The 14,761-nt window shown below is 31.4% G+C and overlaps 1 protein-coding gene across 2 annotated transcripts in view; it reads left to right on the forward strand.

The window, feature by feature from the left end:
- Nucleotides 1–14,761, forward strand: part of LOC107450287 (5-hydroxytryptamine receptor 2C) — a 415,063-nt gene that overhangs the window by 305,668 nt on the left and 94,634 nt on the right. The window lies entirely within an intron of this gene.

Genomic DNA, 14,761 nt, shown 5'->3' on the forward strand with positions numbered 1-14,761 from the left:
TACAGCTTGTACAATAAATGAATCAAAATGGCTTCATAATGCAATGTACCATAAGCATAAGTTTAAAGTTAAATTTAAACATACACTATCAATCATACGATATACGATTCGGTTTCTTGGCAGCATATTTCATTAACATTCTTTATATTCATTTGTTCAAAAATCTTCAACTTAACGTGTGATTAAACATTTAGTAGCATTTTATGAAAATTCGTTATTTTCAGCTAATGGTTTACAATATGCGCGGCTCTTTCTTTTAAAAAAAAGCGCTTTAAAAAAAGCACCCTATTTCAGGCTCAATCATTACAGCAAGTGAATATTGATATATCGAGGGAATAAATAAAGAAAATAATTTTAAAAAGAACAATTAAATGCTCTAGATTGGCACTTGGGGGTTGTCCCATTGACCACAGAATTGCCTAAACTGCTACTCTCTTCTCGTTAACCAGTGGGCACCTGTGGCGAAGCCTCAGCGGTGGAGCAGCGTCGCCCACGTCGCACAACCACAAACCCGTTTATAGGGCGGGTCACATTCACACAATCACACACAAAGGAGAAAGGACATAGAACACAGAGAGAAAGAAACGTCCATCCCTGAGCAGGATTCGAACCAGGGGTGAAAGCGAGACGGAAAAGAGGAAAGGCTGGTAGTAAAACCATTTCAGTTATAGCTGGTTTTGAGGAGGGGTTTACTTATTCTTTTTTTAAATTTTTCAACAATATCTACTTTATCTTGGAAAAGAAGCAGTTTTATATGTATGCCAGAATTATAAAAGAAATCTTGATAGTTACAGATATTTCATTTTTTTCGAAAAAAATGCTGGAATGAAATGTTTTACGTACCAGGTTTTTCTCTTTTCCGTCTTGCTATATAAGGGCTTTCACCCATGATTCGAACCCGTGACCAGCGGCTCCGTAGTCAGGCACGCTAACCACTCGGCCACCATGTCGGCCTAACAAGGTATATGTTTAGCAAATCCGCTAATCATTAAAACAACGGACGGATTTGTTTATGAATTAATATAAAAATTATGTAGTTGTTCGTAATACCATTTGAAATTACCAGTAAGCCTGCTTGGTGAAACGAAACGAATTTCTTAAATTCGATTGGTGCGAATTTCATAAATATATCAGAGAGTGCGTACTTGTCGTTCAGAGGTGCCAACTATGGCCAAAAATGTGACTTAGTAATTTTAACCTAAACCAGAGAACGACCAATCTACCCACATTACCCACAAAGGCATGATTTGTTATAGGAACATGGAGGACTTTGTGACCCGACAGATTTAACGTGCAGCAATCACCATTTACTATACGGGAAGCTTTCGGCCGGTGGAGATTGAACCCACAACCTTTTGGACATGGGTTTGACGCCCTACCAACCAGGCTATTCCGACCAACAACAAAAAAATTACAATCTATTTATATGAGATGCGTGGCAGTTAACCTCTGTTTTTAAGACAATTTTTTTTTTATGAATCTTTATCATTGCGTTACACCTATAAGTCAAAGTCAAAAATAAACATACTCAGGACAACGTGCTTTTTTTTTTAAATTGTAAGTTTTCCAATTAAAGTTATCTTTTTCTACCTTTTTTACTTTAATGTAAACTTACTTATGCTTTGGTCTCCTTGTGGTTAATTTAAATTACCTTCATTCTTATTTTAAGTTGTTTTTGCTTTGTTTTTCATATATCATCTAGAACGCATCTTCATACAGTTTCTTGTGTAAAGCCGATGCACAAAATATTTTGTTGACGAAATAAACACACTGAAGTTTTAAACTGGAAACTATAGAGACGTTAATGTATGATAGAAGCAATAAACTATTCTAAAGCAAACGACTATATAGCAAACTACTCTAAATCAGCATAGTGGAATAGAGACTATGTTTAATACCTTCCATTTGAAGTACTACCCACACAATTTTCTAGAATCGCTGAAGAGAGAAAAGTCGCAGTAATTCAATTCTGCCTACGGTCTCTGAAAATAGTTTTTAAAGCCCTTTTGCACTATAAAATATTCTAAATTTGGCAAAGTGTCTTATACTGTTTTTCTGTAACAAAATATGCGCCTCAAAAACTTTAGTTCTCTTTCTTCTTCAAATATTTTTATTTTTTCCCTTACAGCAAAAGAAACACAGATTCGAGTGTAGTTTTCTTTGCTCTGTGCGATAGTCTAGCCCAAGTTATACGGACGTTTATACTGCCATTTAACAGAAAATCAACGTCAGAGAAAAAAAATCAAAATTGAGAATTTTACGTGCTTGTCATTTTTATATGATATGTCATTTTTTTAATCAAGTTTTCTTCATTCTATTTTACAATCAATAGCATTAGGGATGGAAAAAAATAGTTGTCAAGCCAAAAGTGGCTTTTCTCGAAATACATCTTGCAGCACTTAGTTGTGTTTACAATTGATTATCAGTATATGTGTCTTCTGCAAAATTATGTGGCCGGGATAGCCTGGTTGGCAGGGCGCTGGACTCAAGTTTGTGAGAACGGGAGTTCAAATCCAGCAGGCCGAAAACTCCCCGTGTAGTAAATAGTAGCTGGCGCACGTTAAATCTGTCTGGTCATAAAGTCCTCCAGGTCTCCATGACAAACCGATACCTCTGGGGTTACGTAATTGATGATTGGTCGTTCTCTGCGTCAGGTCAGCATTATAATATGAAGATGAATGAATGGGTGCATGAATGGGTTCACCCAATAAACGGGTGTGACGTATGGATGTGGCAGAAGTCGAATTCTTTGCCATAGATGGCGCCACTGGAAAACAAGAACAATCGCACCCATTCTGTATTAATGGCCAACGACAATAACGGTAAAATTGACGAAATAATCCATTTCCATTGCGTTAAAACAATAACTATTAACATCCAAAAAAGAATATATTATTTCAGAAATGTCTTAAATTTTCCATGAAGTTAAAACAAATAATGTAAGTTGTTGTCATTGAAAGAAGCGATTCCCTTTCATTCCAATTATCAGTGCAAATTATTTTATAAATTATTTAAAAATACAAGGAAAACGGTTTATATTTTTGCTAAAGCTAATGTTAAGGAGTTTAAGTTTTTAACTACATTTTTGACTAACTATTTGAGTCATATTTTCGCAGGTTATATCCATTTCTCATATTCTAATAAATAAGGCGAGAAAAACTTTAAAATTTATGTATAGTTTAAAATAAGTACAATTTGACAATAACAAAAAAAATTTTTTAGTCTCAAATAAGAAATATACATATAACATACATATAAGAAATATACATATAACATACATATAAGAAATATACATATAACATATACAGGTTTATCATATAATTCTAACAATATTCATATACTCAATTCCATACAATTAATTTCATGTACTAATATTCACTGAACAGTAAAAATTATTTTTTATAACTAAATAAACTTACAAATTCTGAATTTTAATTAGGCTGAATCATAAATTATTAGACTAATTCATAGTTAAGTTCTATCAACTTTACAGATAACTCATAGATTATGTATTTATCTATACGACTGAACGATTGATATAATAGAACTACTTTCATAAGTTTGTCCATTAGCCATTCTTAATTTCTGCATTAGGAAAGAATTTTAAATTTTAATTCATGAAGGAAAACAATTATAAAGAGTACATCTTCATCATTTGCATGCAAACAACCCATTTCAAGTTTAACATCAAAACTATGAATCATAACCAAAAAAAAAATGCTAACCCATTGTCTGAATGACTTAATTTTACAAATGGTGAGCAGAAAACTATTGTTAGCGCTGTTTTACATATAAGTGGAAAATAATTAAATCCCCAGAGCAAAGTGAAAGCTAGAGGTATGTATTACGAACGCGCCATTTTGCATTCTGCGTTCATCTGACCGTTATTTGACTTTCTCCGAATAGAAGGTAATTAGAAGAGAAAGTAAACATTTTAAGGCGTCAACAAATAGGGGGAAAATCCCTGCTCGATATAAAGAAGACACTTTCTTTTTTCCTCTCGAAATGAAAAGTTCCCTTGTGATTAAAAATTTTACCCTTTTGCCACAAGCTTCTTTAATTTTAAAGGAAATGAGTGAAGTTGACAAAATCTTCTTTTTTTATATGGAATTCTCGACATTTGGTTGATAGTCCAAAAATTAAGAGCTGAAGTATTTTTGTTTACTTTTAAAAATGATAGAGTAACATTTAAAACCTCTCCATTCTCTACTTACTTTAATTACTTTCTTTCATCTTTTAGCTCTTTTTTACTTAAAATGTAATTTAGGAAAACCGTAATTTTACAGCAAAATATTCTCTATTAATGAGTTAATTTTTTTTTGCGTGAAAGCTGTTATTATTACTCCCAAAAAGTTTCTAGTCCAGGTTTGAACAATTTTCTTTTTGCCAGGATCACGACTTTCATAGCTACAAATTTCAGAAACTTCTTGATCTCATTTATACCCTAACATGCACTTGCTTTAATTTATGTTGACTATCTTTCGTTGATTGAATTCTTTTTTAGAATTGATTTTATAATTATAAAACAGCACATTTTTATAAATGCATTCCTAAGACAATAATTAAGAAAACATATCTATCTATCTATATTATATAAAACGCTAATACGTACGTATGTACGTATGTATCAATAAAACCGATGATATTTCTTTTCTCGCGCTGGTAGCAGTTTTCATTTTTAATTGATTGGATTCGGCGCGCAAGAGCACGTAGTGAGCAACCAAATAACAATAACAAGAGTGAGCATTATCAGGTTGTTCAATTCAGATTCATGCACTAAAAACATGACAATACTTAATTCGCGATCGCAACGCTCGAGTACGCCGTCTAGCGGGAGCCTGTAAATATCAGACATTAATTTATCACGTTTTCATTTAGTTCCATCGAAATCATTGACAGAATCAGACGCCATTTTTTAACAACAAATAAGAAACAAAATTTCCCTAAGGAAAAGGCCGAAGAACTTGAAAAAAATCTCCAGAATATTAGTAAATCTTTCAGGAACAGAACACGCCAAACATTTGAAGAAAAATTCCTCAATTATTTTTAATTTCTATTATCAACAAACTTGCAACTGATGACTTCCGATTTCGGATACTGTTACAGATGTGTGTATTAATGTAAAATGCATTTCTTCTGTCTTCAATTACTTACGAATTAAAGTGAAGTCAACATAGCTTTCGTCATTCCAGTGAATAAATATGAATTCAGAACATACAGAATTGTAATAGTTATAGTATATTCTTCTTCGTTATAGAATAGTATATATTTCTGTATCCATATAATTCGGAAAACAACAATAAAAAATTATCCAAGTTACTTGAAATAGTGCCATTTGTGCTGATTCTTAATTAATTTTAATCGTTTTCTTGGTAAGTATTTTTTAGTTTTGAAAGAATAAGTTCAACTAGAATTCAGCTATTCTGTTTTTAGCTACATATTCAAATTCATATATATTATAAAATTTTGCTGTGTAGTATGTTATCTAAAAGTAATGAAGGGATAAACTATGTATCTATTATTTGAGAATAAAGTTTTCAAACAAGGAACTTATCATTTTGGAATTCTCCGAGAAATATTAATTAGGTAAGTGCAATGATTTTACAATAAAAAATATGCTTGTAAATATTTTTTTTTCATTTGATGATGGTTCTCTACAGAATGGTTTTTTACGTCTGATTAAAAACTATAAGAATAATAAAAAAAGAAATAATATGAAAGTTTTTATTTCAATGTAAAGAATTCTTAAAATCGTTTTTTTATCCTAAGAATTCTTTATTTTCCGTTTTTTAGTTTATAATTTTTTGATAAAAATTGTTCTCAAAATACTTTTTTTGAAAAATTAAATGGTATAACATAATGTGTTTATGTATACTTCTTGTATATTCCAATGCTTGAAGTAATATGATTCAGAAAAGTATGGAATAAAAATTCGGTACTTACGTATTAACGCCACCGCCGCTACAGATTTGGCGGTTTTTAAGTGCCGCTAATCTACACCTAAAATTTTTACGACAATTCATAAAATTAAACACTTTATTTAAAATCAAAATAGTCAATCGGATTTCGGTGGAAAATGAGCCGATATAGAGTTTAGCATAGATTCAAAACAATCATATCGCCATATGAACTCTGATAAATAAGATTCCAAATGAAATAACATTTCCAAAACGTACGTTTACCAAGATAAAGTCTTATGTTGTGGGAATTGGTACATTTTTGTTTCTTCGGTAAAATATTTCCTCCTGAAAAAATAAAATTGCATCTTGTTTTGTTTTTGGCAAATCCCAAAGACGAATTTTTGTAGCACTAAAAATGGCGACAAAAAAGAATTGTTTTTTTGTTTTTGTTTCGTCAGCATTCTTTATTTTACGTTTCTTAGTTTCTAAATAATGATTTTTATTGAAACTTGAAATTTTTTGATAAAAATTGTTGTCAGAAAACTTTGTTTACAAAATTAAATGTCATAAAATTATCAGGCTTATGTATACTTTTTGTTCATTTTAATTTTTGAAGTAATATGATTCTTAAAACTATAGAATGTAAAGTTTAAATGGGCCTTTCATGTTATATCATTAAATTTAGTAATACTATTTCTCGGGCATTAGGATTTAACTCTTATAAGAATATACATATTTTTTTCTGTTAATGTACAGATATTTTTCCGATGTGTTTTGGATATTCCTTCTCTAATAAAAAGACATGCCATTTTGTTTTCGTTTGCATAAGAAAGAATATCAAGCATTTCTTTTTTTAAAATTTAATTAGCCACAATAAAGAAGGAACGTTGCAATGCTACGTGCTACATTAACGACGTATCTAGAGTAACTGAATGACTGTTCATATAGAAATCGCTGGTATTAGTCTCATACAACAACGCCCCCTATAGTTCGTTGCGATCGCGAATTTAAACTCAATTAGGAATTAATTAATTAATTGAAGTGAGAATGCTTTAAAAGGCCGCTGTTGAATTGATATTTTTCTACTGGGAGCTACCTAAACGTCTAAAAAACGTTTAACTGTTTGTATTGAATGCATTGAATTTTTTTATATTTCGCGTTTATTTATGCATTGAATTTTCACGCTTTAAAATGCAGAATATTAGTGAGGCAATATTTGATAATTTATTTTGCTAATATGTTTCTTATTTAGCTAATGTTTTGATTTTTTCACCATGTACAATCTAAATAGCTAATATACTTTTTTAAAAGCCAATAAGAACATTGGTAGAATTCTTCTACATAAGTACAGTACTATATCTTTGATGATAAAATACTATGTCTTTGATGATAAAATACTATGTCTTTGATGATAATATATTATGTCTTTGTGCTAGAACATTGTGTTCATTGGCGAGCGAGCGCAGCGAGCCATGGTTCACGGCGTGAACCACATAGGATTGCGTAGCAATTCTCGGGGGTTGGCGAGCGTTAGCGAGCAGGGGGCGGAGCCTTCTAGTGAATAAGTATTTACCGCAAAATAATAGGAACTTTGGCATTTTTGTAATATATCTTTGCAGAAAATAATCTCTTTGGGGTATTAGGTAAAAAAAGGGAATAAAATTTCAGTGCTTATTTTCAATGAGTAGTATGTGCTATAAAAATTGCATACTTTTTATTAAACCTAAGCTGACTGGCCTGTGATGGGGTCAGGAAATTTGCCTTGCATCTGAATGGTTCTGAATTTGAATCCCGGGCAAGGCGTGGATGTCCTTTCATTCTCTGCACTATCTGTCCTTACTGTGGGAGCAACGTTGGCCCACCTATTAGAGTGCTCCTGAAAAAGTGGTCAACAAATCTGCCCTGCAGATGCCTGTATGACGAAAGGACATTCTTCAGGTTAGCATAGGAACAAAAATCTTAAACATATTTGATAAACAAACCTAGCTGTAATTAGGAAGAATTTGAATAAAGTAAAAGTATTTCTCGGTTAGCCAAGCACAAGCGAAAAGTCGTCAAAAATTGTAGACCTCCACCAACTTATTTTTTTATTATATTTTTTATTTTTTTATAATGATTTTTATGTTTTTATTTTCTTAAACACTGAATAAAATGTACATTCTCAAAACAATTAAACGCAATATAAAAACGTCGATAATTTAAAAAAAAAAAAAAAACAGTTGAATCTCCTTGGACCCGGCTAACCAAAAAAGTACCCAAAAGCTTTTGGCATCTTCAAATATACAAAAACTTAATTTTTGAAAGAAAATATCTGTTTTGCTTCTTGAAGAAAAGGTGATTCTTCCAATAAGATAGTTGAAAATCATTGAGCAGGTCATAAAACCCTTCATTAAGGACATAACATTGGAAAAATTGCCAAAAAAACAATTAGAAAGAGCAAGTATTTGTACTAAGAGCAAACTTTGAGTATAAATCAGAAGACTTCGTAAAACATAGTTCCTTATTTTAAAATTTAAATTAAGAACTAGTTTTGTGTCCATATCACATACATACACATTCCTCTTCACTCCGAGTTGGAGCATAGGGCTTCTATCATAGCTTTCCATCTCACTCTGTTTGTAACCAGTTATTTTGCCTCTCTCCATTCCTATTGTTTACAATTCTCTTACAGACATAATTCGCCAAGTATTTTTAGATCTTCCTCTATTTCTGTTCTCTTGATAGCATCAATCAAATACTTGTTTTACTTTGAAGATATTAGGTTTACGTAGAGCATGATCGATCTATTTCCGTTTCTTTTTTTTTAATTTCCGGATCAATTAGTTCCCTTGCAACAATTTTACCTTGACCCCAGTTGGGCTAATAATTGGCAGAATATGGGCCCTATATGAATATGCACCGAAGGACCAATATTAGGATGTCTAGATTTTTTAATATTGACCCTATATGGCGCCAATACCAACCTATGTAGATCCAGTGTAAGGAATATATTGGCTGAATAATAAATATAAAATATCGGATGAATCTGACAATTCTATATAAGACCAATATTGGTTGTAAAATGGCTGTAAAATGTCAGATGAATCAGGCATTTCTATATAAGGCCAATATCGGAGAAATAATGGCTCTTTGAACCCTTATTGAGCAAAGATTCATGAATATTGGTTCAATGAGGGACCAAGTTATTTTGCTGCCAGGGTTTCTGTTGCGCTTTTCTAAGGATTTCTACATTGCAAATTTTATGGAAAGCTTGATACGAAAGATTGTTCTTAAACAGTTGTTAACAAGTTTTTTCATGGTATTTTTATTACAATGCCATGACTTAGATCTATAGACATAAAGTAGGATAGATTTAACATTAGTATTTAAAGTTCTAATTTTTGTTGAATTTATTAAATTCTTGCTTTTTCGAAATTTATTGAAAATATATATATATATATATATATAAATATAATATATATATATATATAATATATAAATATATAATATATAAATATATAATATATAAATATATAATATATATATCTCCATCAGTTCCTCCTTCTTTGTTAATTAAATTGAGTAAAAAACGACGATTATAAAATAAAAATAAATAAATAAAATACTGTACCTACAATTAGGTAAATATGAAACTAGTTTAACTTTGGTACTTTTTAATCTGCAGAAGGGATGAGCTTTCGCCGATATAATTACAAGCCACATTTTCAAATTGTTACAGGAGAGCGTTTTTTGTAAAACCACAACGTCCACCATGTAGGCCATCAGATGTAATAGATTTTGTTAAGCTATGTATGCGTATTGCGCTGCTATCAAATGAATTCCAGAAATTTACAATGTACCTATGAGGAAACAATAACAGGTGACATTTTGATGTAAAACTTCCCCTACGAAAAAATGTGATTTATCATTATATTACATTATACCCTTTACTTATATCTTGTGTTTGCTCATTATTCAAAAGAATTTTAGTGATTAATTTCCATTATCTAAATAATTAAAAATAACATGAAACGAATTTTTATCTTGAAATTTCTAATCTCTTAGTTTAGTAATTAAGATTAATTATCTCATTGGATTGTCAAGAAACTAATGTTGAATTGTTCCTTTTGATTATGCTGTGCAACTTAATCTTGCAAAATCAATTACTCTTGTAATATTCTTCAGGCTAGAAAGGTTCTTAACTTCTTGGTAATCTCATTATTCCACTGAAATGATTGTGTAATTGATTAAGAACTGCTCCTTAATTAAATCTCGCGTCAACACGCACATTTATAATAAATTCAGTGGACAGGCAAAATATTTCTAAAAATAAAGTTTTGTATAGTGATCCGTCCTCAAAATTGAATTTTAGTTTTCTGTTGGAAGTTTACAGAAACAGTTTTGTAAACAAGATTATATGCGTAGATCATTGGCATAAATTACTGGAATAAAGTTTTATTCCAATAATTTTGTTTTACTAGATGACAATAATTAGAACTTATAAATATTATTACGAAAAAGCAGAACTACCTACAACTTATATTTTGTCAACCCAGCATTGATTCTTCCATTTAACTTTTGTCTATGAATTGTCTATGAAAATCGGCAGTAAATAGCCATTTACATAGGCACATAGAGAAATCTCAATGAGCTGCTAATTTTTTTGTCGATTTTGAGGATACGTGGCTGATTCAGGGAAATACGAGGTCTGTTCTGAAAGTACAAATTATGTTCGCATTGGAATCTAAACAAAGCTAAGGGTTTGTTAATGGGTTTTCTCTATAAAGTTCAGGGCATAAAATTTAATTTCTGAAGGAACTAAAGGCTTAAATTTTTTCACACTACAATCTTCAGAAAGAATATTAATTTTTTAAAAGGTTAACAGATGTAGTATGAAGAACTTTTTTTTGTCCAAAACCATAAAAGAATGTAAGAACTGTAAAATGAAAACAAAATTCTCGCACAGTAAAAAAAAACATAGACTTAAAATAAGATAGCCGTAAGGATTTAAATGGTTTCAATATCATCCACATTATGGGTCATTAATAATAAGAATAATATCAGAAAACTAAAATATTGGAGAGGCATTCTGTCAATTGTGGCCCTAGTGTCAAATTCCGTAACTCTTAGACATAGTTATTATGGAGATAAACTTTGTTACACTTAAGTCAAACTGTGTTACTTCCTCGCTCTATATCCCTAAATATTCGGATAAGGTCTGGTTTCTTAGGACAAGCGCCTTATCTGGGCGTCAGCGGAAAGTTCACGTAGAGCTGACGCCAAAAAAATACTTTTTTGTTAGCTCAGCGTGAGCAGTTGGTCCAACGCAGACATTATCTCTCATTGCGCATGCGTTAATAACGTAAACAAATATTTGTTTTGAATTTGTATTGATTTTGTTATTGTCGACCAGTGTTTTAGAGAACAAATAATGACTTTGTCCAAGAAAAAACACATTATATTTGAGCTAAATGAAGAGTGCTATGTTTAATGAAGAAGCTATGTTTAATGTCAAAATCAAAATCTTGGCTGATTTCAATGTGCTGTTTGATGTTGTCAGCCATTGCTTCTGTGGTTAACGTCACGTTGCAATCCAACTGCAGTTGAGTTGGACGGCAATTGTAGTTCAAGATGAGCGTTCGATGACGTATACTATCAAACTCACAAATGGACCAATCAGAGGTTAGCGCTGATTTCCAGCTGACGGCGTCCTGTTCTAAGAAACCAGGCCTTTACTGATCGCGAGTGGAAATTTGCTTCCTGCTCTAGTGCAAATGGTCAATTTTGTTTCATGACCACAAAACCCACTCAATGCCAAGCCGTTAAAAGAGTAATCAATACACGTCGAATTTCATATTTAGACAGAATAGCGAAAAAAATTCCACATCGTTTCTGAATCAAATTTTGTCAAAGAATGGAGATTTTCCAAGTGGAAAAAATTCCACAGAACAACACCACCGGTAAAAAAAAAAGTCTTTCAAAGATGGCCGCATTTTAGTAAAAAGCAAAAAAAAAAATATTTTAGTAGATCTTCAACTAGTCATTGATTATATATCGATGCAGATGAAGTGGGACACATAAAAGGTGAAGTGTTCAGTTTCCAACATTTTCTTCTGAGATCCCAATGCGTTTTTCATGTATCGATGCAGATGAAGTGGGACACATATAAGGTGAAGTGTACACAGTTTCCAACATTCTGTTCTGGGATTCCAATGCGTTTTTCATTCAGCTTAATCGTCAGAAGCTAGGGTACATATTTTTCCAAAACCCTTCCTAAAAGTCGAATCGTCGATTTAAATAAAGCAAGATTGTTAAAACTACTGTTCCATCTTTCGACAAAATTTAAAGCATTTACTTTAATCGACTTTTAGTGGTCATTCTGTTTCAAATTGATATCAGACTACGACATTGTTTTAACATGTTCTTACTCTTTAGCAATGTAGCGTCGACTAAGCGGTCATGAGAAAAGTTAAAAATTCGCATTTTGGAATAAATATTAATAGTCCCTTATCCCAGTACCTCTATCTTTGTTTATTATGCCAATATTGTCATGGTTGTTCAGAGGATAAAGTATTTGCCTTCCAATGAAATGAACCGGGTTCGAAACCCAGCGATGGCTGGTCGATACGAATTTCGGCTAGTACCCACCACAGTCCTGACGTAAAATATTCTCAGTGTTCGACGAATCATGGGTTAGAATTTTCTTGTCATTAGGCTAACCGTGGGTGGGTTTCGTGGTTTTCATCTCCATGTAGAGCAAATGCGGGTTAGTTCCATATAAAAGTCCTCCACGAAGGCAAATTTCTGCCAATACTTGATCCAGGAGTACTTGACCTTTGTATTCTGGATTGTTAAAAAAATGTAGTTAATACTGCCTAAATGTAAGACCTTTGTTTTCTATCTACATAGAGGTATAAATGTTCATTTAATTCATAATTTACACATTAAACAGGATTCCGATTAAGTCACAGTTGTAATATAGTTCACGATACAAAATGGCCAATTTTGCCATATATTACCTCTTATCATATATCTGAGGAATTTTTATTTAAAACTATTATTTTATTAATAATGCCTTAATATAAAATTTAGTCCATACCTGCGTAGGTCTTTCATCAAATTGATTCCTCGTCTGTTTTATGTTTGTTTCAGTAATTGAATTGATACAGTTACCGTACAGTTTCAATCTAGTCCACGACTCAAATTGGCTATCTATGTGATGTATGGCTCACTTGCATTTAAAAAAATTCTTCTTCTTTTTAGGCACTACAGCCGGTTACTAGTCAAGGACGTCTCAGTCTGTTTAAAAAATTATTACGTGGTTTAAAAATTGTTTCGAATCTCACTTTTATTTCATCAAAAGTTCAATAAATTGAAATTTATACTCAGTACTAGAAAATCAAACACCGTTTTCTTTTTTCAAAAAAAAAATTTCTCAAACTCTTTATCATTTCAAATAGAGTCATCATTAGGTTACAGAGGAAAAGATTTGAAAGCATACATCGCGCCCGCCATTAAAGAAACAACGAAAAAAAAAAGCAGACGACATCGTTGTTGCTGAGTTGAGTTTTGCTGTTTTACTTCCGCGTGACATAATAATGTCAACACATACTGTTCTATTTTATTTTCGAAGCGTTGTCGAAGAGATGTAAGAAATATGGTGAGCATTATGGAAACTGAGATCTTTTCCGACGTGTCTGTGCCCTTTTGCTATTTCACTTTCCGCCAACTTTTTACTTTCGAAAAAGACAAATGAGGTTTTTCTTTTTTCCGTAACGTCTGAGAGAAGAAAAAGTTGAAGTCTTTACGCCAGAAAATTCTATTAATTCTAAGCCCTGAAGCCCATCGTAAATCATGTATTTTACTTTCTCTCCTGCAGTATCCATTTTCTAGGCCAGTGGCAATTTTCCACAGCTACTAACACGAAAATTTATCAATCAACGTGATATTATATAGTACTTATTTGTCTATTTTTTTTTTAGAAAAACTAATTCACGGACTTATTCAGGAATGATCCTACACCCCAATAGGGGTCACTTTTTTTCAAAAACAATATATATAGGTGATAGTAATAAATACTACAAAATTTATAGGTTTTATAATCCAATTTCTTTTTTTTTTTTTTAGGAACCATTTCAGAATAAAATGCGGCTCATCGCTGGAAAACTAAGAAAAATCATTAAAAATAAAACTCCTTGTTGTTCAAACTTAATATTAGTTATCATTTAACATAGTAAAATGGTTTTATTTAGCTTAACCCGTTGTTGCAGAAATTTTATTAATACTATACCTTTTCATTATAAATTTAGGTTAAAAAAAAGTGAAAAATATTATATTTAGCATTTTGATGATTTATGGTTATGAAATACTGCATGAAACACCTGTGAATTTTTCTGCGTTAAAGGTAAAATTTTCCAAACACGGCTCAGTTCCAAACAGTTTTTAAAATTTGCACTTATTTTCGGTTATTTAGATCTAAGAGAAACAGTTATAACAATGAAATTCCTTAAATATACAAAATTAATCGTTGACAAACTTTTGAACATAAGTGAAAAAAAAATTGGATTTTATATTTTAGTACAAATATAATAACGACAATCATCAAGATTTTCTAGTAACTATAAAACTATTTTCTTATAATTAAAAATTATTAAATATATTTTTACTTGTAATTAGAGCGTAAGGGAAAAATTACATATAAGAGACACTGGTATCCCATCTGCGTCAAACAGTAAATTTCTTTTTCATTTTAATTTTTACGGTTTTAAGCAAGCTTTAAGGAACAATCTTAATAAAACAATACTATAAACAATATTTAACAACAAAAAAATTTTTTTCAATATATAAGACATTAAATAATATTTACTTAACATTACAAATGT

This window comes from Parasteatoda tepidariorum, chromosome 1 (assembly GCF_982258835.1).
Source record: "Parasteatoda tepidariorum strain Cologne lab strain chromosome 1, Ptep-v5.0, whole genome shotgun sequence".
In the NCBI taxonomy this organism is placed as follows: domain Eukaryota; kingdom Metazoa; phylum Arthropoda; class Arachnida; order Araneae; family Theridiidae; genus Parasteatoda; species Parasteatoda tepidariorum.